The sequence below is a fragment of the Octopus bimaculoides genome, chromosome 4, assembly GCF_001194135.2.
Source record: "Octopus bimaculoides isolate UCB-OBI-ISO-001 chromosome 4, ASM119413v2, whole genome shotgun sequence".
Classification (NCBI taxonomy): domain Eukaryota; kingdom Metazoa; phylum Mollusca; class Cephalopoda; order Octopoda; family Octopodidae; genus Octopus; species Octopus bimaculoides.
In genome coordinates this window covers 49,329,788-49,333,063 of record NC_068984.1, presented here as the reverse complement: position 1 = coordinate 49,333,063, position 3,276 = coordinate 49,329,788, and positions in this window count along the sequence as shown.

The following is a 3,276-nucleotide window of genomic DNA, read 5'->3' as shown; positions in this document are numbered from 1 at the left end:
TTGGATTTGTACATAGTGTTGTTCTAGAGAATGTTTAAGAAACCATAAGAAAATTATGTGTTTGTTTTAAAATTTGAGATCACATAGACAGTATTTTACGTAGGATATGGGCAGTTCCCATGAGCACTATCTTTTGAACTTCAGCCATTTTGGGGTTTTCTGGTATCTGAGCTAGGTAGTAATCAGCCCGTTTCGATGTCATTCCCAGGGCACCTATGACAATAGGTATTGTTTTAGTCTTCAGGTTCCACATTTTGCTAATTTCTATTTCATTATTTTATTGTTATTATTATTATTATTATTATTATTATTATTATTATTATTATTATTATTATGCAGGAGTCTTATTTTTATCACATGCTTTCACTGCACAACCAAGCACAGCACTGTGTGCCTTGGGTATGTGCTGTGGTTTGTTGTGATGCTCTTATTTTTACTGTATTGAAAGTGTTTTCCATAGGCTGTGTCCGGTACCTAGTAGTGCTATTTTCTGTATGTTATATATACTTGTTAGTTCTGGTGTTTTTGTTATGTATTTGTTTGAATATTTTTCTATCATACCTACTGCACCTACTATGATAGGAATTGTTTCTGTTTTTAGATTTCACATTTGAGTTATCTCTATTTCAAGATCTTTGAATTTTGAAAGTTTCCCCGTTTCTTTTAGAATAACATTGTCAGCTGTGGGTATTGATACATTGATTAGAAAGCATTTTTTTCTTGAAGATTTCTGACAACTATATCTGCCTTATTGGCCTTAATATCTCTATCTATGTGTATTAGCATATCCCATAGTATGGTTGCTTTCTCACTTTCTGTGACCTTTTCTGGTGTGTGCTTATACCATCTTTTTTCTGTTGTTATTCCATAGTGTTGGCATAACTTCCAGTGTATATAGATCCTAACTCTGTCATATCTGTGAATATATTACTTCTTAGCCAGGACTGGGCAGCCAGAGATAATATGATTTATTGTTTCTTGTCCATCGCCACATATTGTGCAGTTACTCGTTATGTTTCTTTTCATTATATGTATTTGGTCATTTCTGGTGGGGAGGCTTTGGTTTGTGCTGCAATTAAATATCCTTCAGTCTCTGCTTTAAGTCCTGAGTTTCTCAGCCATTGTTGGGATTTTGCTTTGTCTCTTTCTTTTGCATTTAGTTAAACCCAGTATTTGCCATGAAGGGGCTTTTCTTGCCATTGTTTTATCATGATACGATGCTGTTCCAGATCTAGTTTGGATTTCAGTTGTTTTACAGCTTTTGTTGTTTCTTCTTTTTCTTCATAGTTGTTAGGTACTATGGCTTCTTTTTCATATTTGTCAGCTTCCTTAAAGACTGAAAACATTTCTTTGTTTTGTTCGTGTTTTGTGAATTAGTTTTCCTTGCTTCTGAAGTAGGTATTTCTGTAGTCCTATGTTGGTTATTTTGTAATAGTTTTCTAGCTGTATAAGGCCTCTACTACCTTCCATACTTTCTATATATAACCTTTCTATGTCAGAATTTGGGTGGTGCATCATAAATCCTGTCATTATTTTTCTTGTTTTCCTGTCTATTTTGATTAGTTCATTTAGAGTCCAGTTAAGAATATTGTAGCTGTAACTTATAACTGGGATGGCTAGAGTGTTGGTACCTATTATCTTGTTTTTCACATTGCGCTCTGTTTGCAGTATTGATGTAACTCGTCTATAGTATTCCTTTATCTCCTCTTTCATTTGTGCATGTTGTATCATATCTATTTCATTGATTCCTAAGTATTTGTATATCTGGCTTTGGTCTAATTCTTTTATTTCATTGGCTTTATCTAGTGTGATGTTGCTACTCTTAGCTAGTTTTCCTCTTTTCAAGGCTACTTAGGCACATTTTTCTAAGCCAAATTTCATGTTTATTTCCTTGGTAAATCCATGTAGTGTCTGTTGTAATGTTTTCAGCTGTTTATGATTTGTAGCATATAGTTTTAGATCATCCATATATAAGAGGTGGCAATTGCTTTTCTATAACAGTTGTATCCACACTTTAGCATGTCAGATAAAGGTGTCAGTGCCAAGCAGAAAAGGAGTTGAGAGAGCATGTCTCCACGGAATATTCCTCTTCTAATGGGGATGGCTTTGGCTTTTATGAGTCCCTCTTTTGTCTGGAGCTGTAGCACTGTCTGCCATTTATTCATGGAATGTTTGATATATTTTATGATTATTAGTGCTACCTTGTTCATGGCTAGAGTTTCCAGGATCCATATGTGGGGAATACTATCAAAGGCCTTTCGATAATCGATCCAAGCCATACTTAGACCCTTCTTATTTCTACGGCTGCCTTCAGTTATGGCTTTATTGATCAGTTGCTAATCTTTACTGCCATATGAACTCTTGCAGCATCTTTTCTGCTCTTCTGGAAACAGGTTGTTTTCTTCCAGATGCTTGCTCATTCGCAGCGATATTATTGCAGTAAAAGCTTTGTGAAGTGTAGGGAGACAAGTTATCAGTTTATAATTTTGTGGGTTTGCTGTTTCAATGGATTTGGGAATTAGGATAGTTTTCCCTTCTGTGAGCCATTCAGGCATTGTCTCTGGCTCTGTTAGTATTTCATTAAATTTCTCAGCCAGCTTTTTATGTGTTCCTGTTAGGTATTTCAATTAGAAGTTGGGTGACTTTCAGTTGCTTAGATTTTAAAGTGCCTGGGTGACCTCTTCAATTGTTATAGGATTCCAGAGATGCTCAGGTGCTGTGTTCATTGTTTTGATACACCTTTTCTGAGGTTGTTCCTTCGCCGACCATATTTCTTTCCAAAATTCTTTCACTTCTACTGCTGTTGGTGCTGCATTGATCTCTACTTTATTTTTGCCAAGTTCTTGGTAGGATCTTTTGGAATTGGAGTTGAACCGTTTGTTTTGTTCAAAGGAACGTTGGTGTTTCTTATACTAGCTGATTCTTTGTGGTTTGACGACGATATCTTGCTTTAGCTATTCTTTTACCTCAGGTATACCTTGTTCTGTAATTTTGTACTTACGTAGTATTTTCCTCCTCTTCTTGCTTAGTAGTGTTGATTGTCTACTAGTTTCATTAAGGATTGACAGATCCTTTCTCTTATTTTTTATTTTTTCTCGATATCGTTTATCCACAGGGTTTGTTTAGGTGGTGATACTCCTGTCTGGATGGGTTTTAGTGGGTATCCAGCTTCTTCTCTGGCCATAGAGGCTGCTGCATATATATTATTTAGCCTGGTCGTATTCACATTTGTTTCTGTGGCTATTAGTTCTGTGGTGGCCAGGTTCATGCTAGTTA